The following is an 11,712-nucleotide window of genomic DNA, read 5'->3' as shown; positions in this document are numbered from 1 at the left end:
TTATATTATGGGACAAAATTTTTTACACTAATTATAAAATATTTTATATTGTTGAGACTTAATTTTAAACTAAGAAAAAATATTGCCTTTCCCTACTTTTCTTTAAATAATTCGCTAAGAGAATAAAAAAATTGTCTATATATATATTCATTTTCACCATTCATCATTGACTAAGACTAACATGACCCAGTACTTCAAGATGTCATTCACATTGCTCTATTGACCATGAATTTTCTTTGCCGTCTGGAATTTACTGTGTTACCAATCCCAGGTGGCAATAGTAGTTAACTTGCTCAATCATGCCTATAACAATTCATTTAGTACTTTAGAAAAATTACTCAGGGATAATGTTCCCAAATTACATTACCAAAGCTAACTATTTAATAGAACATCATTACCCTTGCCTAGAGAAAGATTCAAGTTCATTAGCAAGTCCATATGCCCATGTCAAGACTTGCCATTATATTTGCATATAGATACACATATATATATATAGTTTTAGTTATAGCAGGATATTGGGGCAAAATACTTTTCTTCCTAGAAATGCTGGCTGGTACTCTAGAAAAAGATGGAGTGTTATCGCTTTGAGTTGAAAATGAATAAGTAGCATTAATGAAATACTATTTATGAAATACTATAATAAACACCCACAAAGCTGCAGAATTAAGAGGCAAGCATTTATTGACTGAGCACAATGGAATTGTGATATAAACAACTGGAGAATTGATTGTACTGAAGTGTAGCACAAGTACAAAAGAATTTACATATATAAAATAATTTCTTTTTCAATGGCTTTTCACCTTATGGCTAATAGTTATAAACTGAAATAAAAGGAGATCAAATTCTAAGAAATATATATTTTTCTATTCTTTATCAGGAATATAAAACAAGTTACATATGTCAAATAGTGTTCCAGACTCTGATTTTGTATTTTGTAATTTTTTTTCTTTTTTTTTTTTTGCTCTTTGGGTCACACCTTGTGACACTCAGGGGTTACTTCTGGCTATGTGCTCAGAAATCACTCCTGGGTTGAGAGACCACATAGGACTCAGGGATTCAAACAGAGGTATATTCTAGATCAGCTGCATACAAGGCAAATGCCCTACTCCTATACTATAGCTCTGGCCCCATAATTATTTTAAAAATAAAAATATTACTATAATAACTATAAGAAAAATAAAAATAAGTTATTTTCAATACTTTTAAAAATATTTCCATAGATACAATACTTGAAGAAAAACTGGTGTTTGTTCTAGTAGCTTACTATTCTTTAGAACTTATGATAGTCAACAAATAAAATTATAAATGTTCAATTGTATGTATTCAAGTAACTTTTGTCTTCTCAGTACATTCTCAGGTACAAATATTTTTGAAGATGGGGTCATTTGATCTTGGTAAATAGTACATATACAATAGGAAAAAGTAAAAGTTATTTTGGTTTATCTTTAATATAAATAGTTACTTTAATAACACAAACTTACAGAAAAGACAGCATCTTGTGAAAATGCTGACATGGTTATTATAGTTTTCTAATATCTCTCAATATTTTAATTTCAAAAATACAGAAATCTACCTACATAGTATAGGTAAAACACTTTCCTTGCACACTCAATCCAGATTAGATTCCAGAATCATATTCTGGAAGAATACTTCCACAATTATCATTGAGCACAAATTCAGAAGTAATTCCAAACCTGACACCAACTTTTTTACCCAAATCTGATTATTAGAATTTTCAGTATTCATTAAAATTCAGAACCACACCTTTATATGTTTATGTTTAAAAGGTATTAAGAGAAAATTACCTGAATGGTAGAAAAGTAAAACCCTAAAATTTATTCTTTATTAAAACAATGTAAACTTAACAAAAACTGTCAAATAGCTATTTTTATTATTATAAAAATTAACCAAAACATACTCTGTTCAATAAGTAATTATTGAAAGAAACTAGTTGAGGAACTGTAGAGATAGTACAGAGAATAAAGTGCTTGCCTTACTGTTGGCCAACTTGGTATCAATTTTCATCACCCCATTTCATCCTCATAGGCACATCAGGAGAGTTCCCAAAGTGCAAAACCAAAAGGAACCCCTAAGCATAGCCAGGTGTACCCCAAAATATAAAAAGAAGTACACTAATATAGGAAAATACTTTAATTTATCTTAACCAAAGGAACTATTATATTTCTTAAATGTTCCATGCTCTTAGCACTTGCTGTTCTGGGGGGGCAAAAACAAAGTTGATGATGCTATTATGACACATATATAAGGCAATAAAATTTAATTTTTTATTATATACAATTTTTCTATACAGAATGTGAGCTCACAAATATCCCACCTCTTCCTCCATTCAAAATAATTTATATACTTGTCATAAGCTAAAATAAGACTTCAAAAACAATATATAAAAATGTTTAAAAAAGAGATAAATACCCTTCATTGCTTTTCCACTAAACCACTTAATCTAAGTTTGAGAATGATGAATTGTAATATATAATAAATTATGATTTTAATGGAACCCACACCCAATATTACTGAAATTATAAACCATCCAATAAGCAAAATATATAATGGACAGGGTTAATATTTTATGTTTAGTATATATTTTGACAGTCTCCCATTCTATTTGTCCTCCCTTACAAAGTCATATAACTTTGCCTAAATTTGAAGTGTGTTAATGACCTCCAAAATAAGATATTTGTAGACAAGTGGCATCTAATATTCTCCAAGAGCACAGCATTATATCAATGACATCCTCATTCAAGAAGAAACATTTAAACTAGTCAGGCAGACAAACACAAATAACTCTCTAAAAAAGAGTGTGCCACTTTTTATTATTAAATTACTGCCCACCTATAATTCAAGAATTCCCCATTTCAGTCAAATTCTTGGTAATTTTTTGAGAAACTAAGAGCTGCTTCATCCCTAACAATGTCTAAACACCCAAATACTGAAGTAATATTCTCAACATCTTTTAAGTTTTGAAAGGCTCTAATAATAAAATAGGTTTCTCATCTAACATATTTTTTACTTAATTTATAGAATGATTAATATGGTAGTTGGGGGGACTATAGCAATTAAATAGGTTTCTCATCAGATACTTTTTACTTAAATTAAATTATACAATGAATTTGAATTAAAGATAATTAAATTATATACTTAAATTAAAATAATGCATAAATGTGCATTATAAATGTGCATAAACCTTGATAGGGACCCCATTTAATGAAAAAATTTTCTAGAAAATGCTCAAAATATCATACACCATGTGCCATGTTCTATCATTAGAACATACCGAGTCCTTCATTTGAAGAACTCTAACCATCTAAGATCATCATTTTTTTCTTTGGTTGTGTTGTAACATCGTGTTGGCCATATATTGTTTGAAAAACTAGTGATGAAAACCTGTCACCTCATTTCCACTTCTATGTCATGAAAACCATAATTGTCACATACTATGTTCACCTAAGAACATATTCCCCCCCCCACAGGCTATTGACCTTATGACCCTCTTTATGCAGATGTTCAGATACTTTAATAAGCTCAGTAATGCAATTTTGGATGATTTGGGATGTTTTTGTTTTGTTTTGCTTTGGTTTTAGGGTCATATCCAGTGGCTCTCAGGGGGTTATTCCTGGCTTTGAGCTCAGGAATTGCCCTGGCAGGAAATCGAACTGGGGTTCCAACCTGTGTTGACTGCGTGCAAGGCAAATGCACTACTGCTGTGCTATTGTTCTGGCCCCGAGAATAACTTGTTTTAAGATGGAATCAAAGCTGGACCTGGGTGTATATATCCCATAAATACAAGGAGGTAATTACTAACAATTAGCTCTTTAGATGCCTCAGTGTTTTAGTATTCCATCTCCTTTCTAGACTCTTGAGTAAATGGAATAAAACTGGTATTAATAGAATTAGTATCAATGGTAGTTCATATATTTTATACTTAGTAACACCGTCTCCACAACCCAATAGAGTTTGGTTTTGACATGAAATAGACTATGTTCACACCTTTATACTAGTCCCAATAATAGAGAGAATCAAAACTATTGGACACATTTTAGGTATTCATATTACTTTCAGTTGCCCTGACCAAAAACTGGTTTCATCATGAGTCTTTATAAACCACGTGTCAACAGTAATGGACTGTCTGTTGGTTCTAGTCAATTGCAATACATTTTTTAAAATTTAATGGAAAACTGAACTCACACTAGCTTAAACACTCAAAAGGTCATAGATGCCTCTACATGACCTCATTTGCCAATACTCTTTAGAAGATTTCTGTAAACATTTAAAATGTTAAAGGAAAAATATTGTGGTGATTTTTTTCTACTGCATGACAGAAGATATAATTTATATTTTAAAGGAGGAAAGTATTTATGACATCAGGTGTAATATGTTCTTTCTCTAAGTCTAGAAAATAGAGAAACATACCTTATCCCAACATTAATTGATGAAGAATTCCATATTCATAGAGAATTAGGTATGTATTTTAGAGTTATTTCACTTCTGTTTAATCTGTATCTTAGTATTTACCCATGGAAATAAAAGACTAAATTAGTAATAGTCTATCATAATTTCTTACTTTGCCTTGCCTCCAACTTAAATTTTATTCTTTAAAGAGGGTATCAAAAATATACATATTTTTCAGTTTTTCATATACCTTTTCTATCATTTACCTATATCTTCCACTGTAATAGAATCAGACATATTAGACTATTTCTAGTATTTTTACTATATCTGAGAGACCAATATGATGCCTTTTTTTTATTAAAACTTCTTAGCTATTCACCATGAAAAAATTAAATCAAACCAGCTAATATGCCATGAAGGAATGCAAAACTTTAACCAATTTAATGTTATATGCACAAATGGATTCTTAAGTAATATACAGATTCTATCCAAGTGTAAGATGTTATTTTTATTTTGTGATGCGTTGACAAAATTATTGCTATAATTGCAATAACTCAACCAGATATTTGTCATCCTTCATGTGTATCATACTAAGACATACACATAATATTTTTAATCCTAAAATACTTAGAAATTTATTTTTATTTAGCTCCATTTTATTTATTTATTTTTTGATGGAAGAGACATTTGGCAATGCTCATCGGTTACTTCTGGCTCTGTTCTCTGGGATAACTCCTCTCAGTGTTTGGAGGACCATGTGGGAGGCAGAGAATTAAAACTTCCTCGTGGAAGGCAAGAACCCTGACTACTGTGCTATTGTTCTGGCCCCAGAAATTAACCTTTATTAAGTTTTCCTATCTTTGATAAAGAACACTATATTTGAGAACTGAGTATAGTTCATTTTACAAGTGAATAGTGTTCAAAAGGACTCTTTATTGCAGTTTCTCCATTTTCCAATCTTTATGTCTTAAAATTTTGATACTGAAAACTGCATAGGTCAATAATTAACAAACTTAAGTTTTCAAGATTTCATAGATAAACATCTAATACATTAGCCTTATATGTGTGCACTAATACTCTATAATAAAATATATTTATGTGATTTTTACAAGGCGATCGAAAAACTTCAGAAACATCTAAAGCAAAAATGTATGGGTTTATTTATAATGTAACTTTATATATGTCATTTTCAAATGGATAAAAGCAGTAAAAGTATGTTGTATATGAATAGAAATTTTAACATTTCTACATACACTTTATGGTATTAATTTACAATTTCTAACCAACTGAATTCTATAAAAGATAATTTTATTTCCTCTGCATTAAAACTTGCTTAAGCTTATTATTTACAACAAAACTATATAAAATTAGAAGATATTTTATGAGTGATATCTAGATTTTACTAAGCAAATTAAATTAGTGACAAGGTTTGGCTAGAAGTATGTTATTATTTTTAGCAAAATTTTTTTTCGGGTCACACCTGTTTGATGCTCAGGGGTTACTCCTGCCTAAGTGTTCAGAAATTGCCCCTGGCTTGGGGGGACCATACCATATGGGACGCTGGGGGATCGAACCAAGGTCCTTCCTTGGCTAGCGCTTGCAAGGCAGACATCTTACCTCTAGCGCCATCTCACTGGTCCCTATTTTTAGCAATTTTAAGATAATTGGTTTTATCACTTTTTCTTACTAAATTAACATTCATTTGAGGAATCATAGTTAATATAACAGTTGTCCATTCAGTCATTCTTTGTAAATGCTCCACACAACAGAGCTACTAACTTTAGGAAAATTACCAGAAATGGTTGATCTAATCAAAATCTGATCCTTGTGTAGAGGAGAACATTATTTTTTTACATTTCTTTAATTTTTATATTTAATTTTTTTTATTATTGGCTTGAGGTCACACCACTCTGTGCTGAGCGCTTACTCTTAGATCTGAGTTCAGGATTCACTCTTATAGGATCCTCCTAGATGATATATGGTGCAGGGTATTGAAACAGAGCCAGCTGCATGCAAGACAAGCTGCCTGTTGTAGTATCATTCCAGCCCGATTTTCTCTAAATTTTATTTAGTAAACTCAAAAATACAATTGTTATGCTTTGACACTTCAGTAATACATTTTCTTTCAGTTTAATCATTAGTAAACATGCTCTCCCCGTAACAGAAAAACACATTTGATTTCTCATGAGTTTAAGAATAGAGTTGCTATTAACACTATCATTCCTAATCTCTTAATAAATCTAGCTTACATTGTTATCAAAAATCAATACAAACTGGATGCTCATACTGATAAGTTATAGAATGGTTTTCAAATAGATCCTAAGTGATTTCTACTAAAATAGAATTTGTTAAACAAATGCTTTTAGAGAGTAATTGTTTGCCACTGCTATGGGCTAAATGTATTTTTCCAAATCAATCTGTTAAAACTTTAATCCCAAGGTGATGGCATATGGAGGAGAGGTAATTGAAAAGTAATTAGGTTTAGATGAGGTAACAAGAATGGCCAATTAGTGGTATTTTTAGAATATTAGAGATCTCTCTCTTTCTATATATATTTTAAAAATCTTATCCATTTATAAGAAAGTGTTAACCCCAAAAGAGATTTCAACATACATATAGTTGTTCATATACTATATGTATAATTTAATATTTCAAATATAGTTGAAGAATAAATGAATATATATGTTGTCCAAATCACTAATTTTATGTAATATTACAAAAGAATGAGTGATAAAGCTCATTTATAAATATATAATTTAAGACTAATTTTGCCAAATTCTGCATCTAATTGTCTGTTGTTCTTGATTTTCTAGAATCTATTTTGCTTATGTACTCAAAGTATTATTGAACCTAATTAATTTTAGCATATATATAACATCCACTCCTAATAATGTATTTATATACTACTAATAAAATAATAAATCTGAGCACATAACTTTGCTTTTTAAAAACAAAAAAACAAAGCAAATAAACAAAAAAAAATGGGCCCAAGTGGGGCTAGAGCTGTGGTGCAAGTGGTAAGACATTTGCCTTGCCCACATTAGCCTAGGATGGACTGCGGTTCTATACCCCAGCATCCCATATAGTCCCCCAAGCCAGGAGCAATTTCTGAGCACATAGCCAGGAGTAAGCCCTGAACATCACTGAGGTATGTCCCAAAACTCCTCCCCCTAAAAGCCCAGAGTGGTAGCAAAGCATTAGGATGTTTGCCTTGCATGTGGCTGACACAGGACAGACCTGGGTTTGATCCTCAACATCCCATATGATCTCCCAAGCCAGTAGACATTTCTGAGCACAGAGCCAGAATAATCCCTGAGCATTATCAGTGTGGCTCAAAAACAAAAACAAAAACAAACAAACAAAAAAAACATAATTTTTCTTTTATTTCTCATACACATAATGCAGAAAATTATAAGGAAAAAAAGAGTGCCCTTAATAAAAGATAAAAGTAAGTTGATTATTTTTATTAATTGGTTGTTTTAATATATTTCAAAGATATTATTGTGCTATCATAACTACTTTTAGTTATTAAGGCTACTTTTCACCTGGCAAAGCTATAGTTATATAGAACTTCCAATATCCTGTACTTTTAGAAACTAGTCCATTAATAATCTGACTGTGATGTCTAAAGGATCATCTTTTGTCACAGTGATTTTTATTTTGTTATCTGTGGTCTTATTGTGTTCAATACCTCTCCTTTACATACACTCAAAGTATCAAAGTCATAGTACTGGAGTCATACAGAAGAAAAATATGTTTTTTTTGCATCTGTGATTACAAATATTGAAAAGTAGATTATCTTATGATGGACCCTAAACGTCATCGTAAGTATATGTATAAGAAGAAGACAGAGAGAGTTTAAACAAAATTAGAAGAGAAAGAGGCGATGGGGCTGAAGCAAGGGAGATAGAGTCAAGGAAAACAGATGCTGGATTCTGACACTGAAGATGGATAAAAGGATTCAGTGCCAAGGGCCTCAGCTCTCCATGCTGCAAAGGTAAGAAATAGATTCTTCTAGAAAGTCTCTGAAGGGAGTACAGCTTTGTCAACAGCTTGATTTTAATCCCACAAGACTCATTTCAGACTTCTGGCCTCCAGTATGTGAAAGATAATAAATTACTTTGTTGTTTAAAATTGCCTGGCTTTTGCTGATTTTCTGCAGAAGCCAAAGGAGTGCCTGCAATACTGATGTAAAATTAGTCATTTTTCATTAGGTAATATATATTCTGCTTTCAAATTTATAGGTCTGCTAACCACTCAAGTAACAATCTGTACAAATTCTCTGTCCTTTAAAAAGCCTCAGCATCATATAAAAAATCAACAGTGGAACAGAAATATTTAGTACATAGTCTAAAATTCATATATACACTATATGGGTACATTTAATTGTTGTATATATTCAGTAAGCACATAAAATCAAAATGTTTAAATAATATATATTTCCCAAGGCCTGGTTTGAAGAAATTTGGTTGTGTTTATTTAAAAAGTCTGAAACATGAGAAAAAATTTATTTAGGTAAAAATAATTATTTATGACACAGCTATTTTGTTATCTGACATGTACCTACAAAGTATTCAACAACCCATTTCTTTGAGTAATTATTGCTGCCACCAAAAACAGTTAATCTCCTTTTATTTAGAATATTTCAAGCAACTGACAAGTCACTATTGATCCATAACTACAAATCCCTTTATTATTGGAGAAGTGTCCACATTGCTCATTTTCAGAGCATGTCAGATAACATATACTAGCTGAATTCTTTTTCTTTTCTATGCTGCCCACAGTATTAGATCTATTCTGTTGTAAACAACAGCTAATCATTGCTTATTCTATTTCAAACACTATTTTAAAAAGTATACCTGTTCTGTACTTTTTAAAAAATCCCATTAGTCTTGTAATGTAAATAGCAATTTGGTTGACCCAAGAAAATATAGGTATAATTAGAAGATAGTTTATCTGCAAAGGTTATATCCTAAATACTCTGAGCATCTACCAGTTGAAATTTCAGGAAAAAATTACTGATAGTCATCTAGAGACCTTGAAGGTGACAAGAGATAAAGTGCCACTGAACTGAGGCCAAAGACATACAAAAGACATTTGTTCACATACCTAGACACTTTTGAAGCATTATATACAGTGCACAAATATGATAAATTGAAAAAATTTGCATGACCCAAAGATGCATATGCTCTAATTACAAGTATCCAAAACTTAGGTCTTAGACAAAACTTGATGTGAGTGAATACAACATTTCGGGAGACATCAGCTGCCTTACAAAAACTTTCACCATTAAAGGATTTATAATTATTTATCCAGAAATAAGAAGAATAGTCTTTGGAAGTATTTGTAAAAGTCATGTAATTAGATGAGATAACAATATGAACTTTTACTAATAATTTTGCAATATAAATTAAGTATTTTATTATACATACACAGAGATGAAAGTGAATTATATATTTAAATTAAAGGAAAAACAGAAGTGATCCAATACATATTACTGTTAGTATTGTTAGTAAGAGATTTAAGTAATGACAAAGTAATTTAATGATAAATTATAATATACTTTAAATAATTAAATCATATAATTTTTAATTTTAATGAATGAACTTTTATTTTGTTTGGGGTTACACCTAATGATTACTCTTGGCTCTGCATTCAGAAATTATTCCTGGTGGACTCAAGACCATATAGGATACTCTGAATGAATCCAGAGCCTTTAAGGAAGGCACCCAACCCACTGTACCTGACCCACTGGCCCCAAGGAATGAGAATTTTTTATTATTTAAGAACCTTTCCCTTCAATATTTTGTGCTCAATGATATTATTTACAATTTCTCTTAGCTATACTAATAGCTAAGTGACAAAAGCTAGCTAATTATGTTGAATGTTTATGGCTTTCTATTCTTACTATCTAATATTAGATAATTTTGTAAAGTCAAGTTTTGCCAAAGTAACCACTGAGCTGAAGCCATGTAGAGAAAGCATTTTATAAGGTCCAATACCCATTCTTGATAAAAACTCATCAAGACGAGGATGAAAGAAACTTTGCTCAATATAGTTAAGGCCATCTATCACAAACCAATGGCAAATATTTTCCTCAATGGAGAAAAACTAAAAGCCTTTCTTCTAAAATCTGGTACAGGATAAGGCTGCCTTTGCTCACCACTACTATTCAACATAGTACTGGAAGTACTTGCTGTGGCAATTAGGCAAGAAAGAGATATCAAGGAAATCCAATTAGGAAAGTCAGAAGTCAAGCTCTCGCTGTTTGCAGATGACATAATACTCTACTTAGAAAACCGTAAAGACTCTACCAAAAAACTTCTAGAGACAATAGATTCATATAGCAAAGTGGCAGGCTATAAAATTAACACACAAAAATCAATGGCCTTCTTATACACCAATAATGATAGAGAAGAAATGGACATTTAAAAGACAACCCCAATCACATTAGTGTCACACAAACAGAAATATCTTGAGTCAACTTAACTAAAGACGTGGAGGTCCTATACAAAGAAAATTACAAAACATTGCTTCAAGAAATAAAAGAAGGTAATTGCTTCTGCAGCAAATATACTATAATTGGAACTATACAGTGAAGATTAGCATGGCCTCATCCAAGAATGACAAACAAATTCGTGAAGAGCTCCATATTTTTATCTTTAATTAAAAAAAAAAGAAATAAAAGATGACACAAGAAACGGAGACACATACCTTGCTCAGGATTGGCAGGATTAACATCATTAAAATGACAATACTCCCCTAAGTATTATACAGACTTAATGCAATCTCTCTAAAGATATCCATCACATTCTTCAAAGAAGTGGTTCAAGCACTCCTGAAATTCATTTGGAAGAATAAACACCCACAAATATCTAATGCAGTTTTTGGGAAAAGCAATATGGAAGGCATTACTTTCCCTAATTTGAAATTGTAGTACAAAGCAATAGTTACCAAAACAGCATGGTATTGGAATAAAGACAGATCCTCAGATCAGTGAAATATACTTGAGTATTCAGAAAATGTTGCCCAGACATACAAGCATTTAATTTTTTATAAAGGGGCAAGATATCCAAAATAGAGCAAGGGAAGTCTCTTCAACAACTGGTGTTGGCACAACTGGTTAGCCACTTGAAAAATTCAGCTTAGACCTCCAGTTAACACCATGCACAAAGGTCAAATCCAAATGAATTAAAGACCTTGATATCAGGCCTGAAACCATACACTATATAGAACAACATGTAGGTAAAACACTTCATCACATTCATCACATTGAGACATAGGCATCTTCATCAAGGAAAAACC

The 11,712-nt window shown here is 31.4% G+C and overlaps 1 non-coding gene across 1 annotated transcript; it reads left to right on the top strand.

Annotated features, from left to right (window-relative positions):
• Window positions 1–10,963: 10,963 nt before the first annotated feature.
• LOC126026851 (U6 spliceosomal RNA) lies at window positions 10,964–11,065 on the top strand. Its single transcript, XR_007502062.1, has one exon. It is a non-coding gene; the product is annotated as a U6 spliceosomal RNA (small nuclear RNA).
• The last annotated feature ends 647 nt before the right edge of the window (window positions 11,066–11,712 follow it).

This window comes from Suncus etruscus, chromosome 13 (genome assembly GCF_024139225.1).
Source record: "Suncus etruscus isolate mSunEtr1 chromosome 13, mSunEtr1.pri.cur, whole genome shotgun sequence".
NCBI classification, from domain to species: Eukaryota; Metazoa; Chordata; class Mammalia; order Eulipotyphla; family Soricidae; genus Suncus; species Suncus etruscus.
Note: the sequence above shows the minus strand (reverse complement) of the source record. Positions and strands in the feature narration are given on the sequence as shown.